Consider the following 270-nt stretch of genomic DNA (forward strand, 5'->3'; position numbering starts at 1 on the left):
AGGGGGGGGGGGAAAAAGAGGCCTTGCAAATGCACATTCACAGACGCTCACACTCACAAACGGGTTCATACACACACGCTCATCCAGCAAACACGACCTTATTCGCTAATGTAAGTTTGACATTTACACACACACAGTCATATATGGCCATTCTTAGACCCCAAATACACAAAAAGGTCCATAAAGAATGAGATAAGAACACGTGTGAAAGGAAACAAAAGACAATGAGCGGACTTAAAAGAGAAAAACTTGAAAAAGAACTTTCATACT

This window comes from Penaeus monodon, chromosome 33 (genome assembly GCF_015228065.2).
Source record: "Penaeus monodon isolate SGIC_2016 chromosome 33, NSTDA_Pmon_1, whole genome shotgun sequence".
Taxonomy (NCBI): domain Eukaryota; kingdom Metazoa; phylum Arthropoda; class Malacostraca; order Decapoda; family Penaeidae; genus Penaeus; species Penaeus monodon.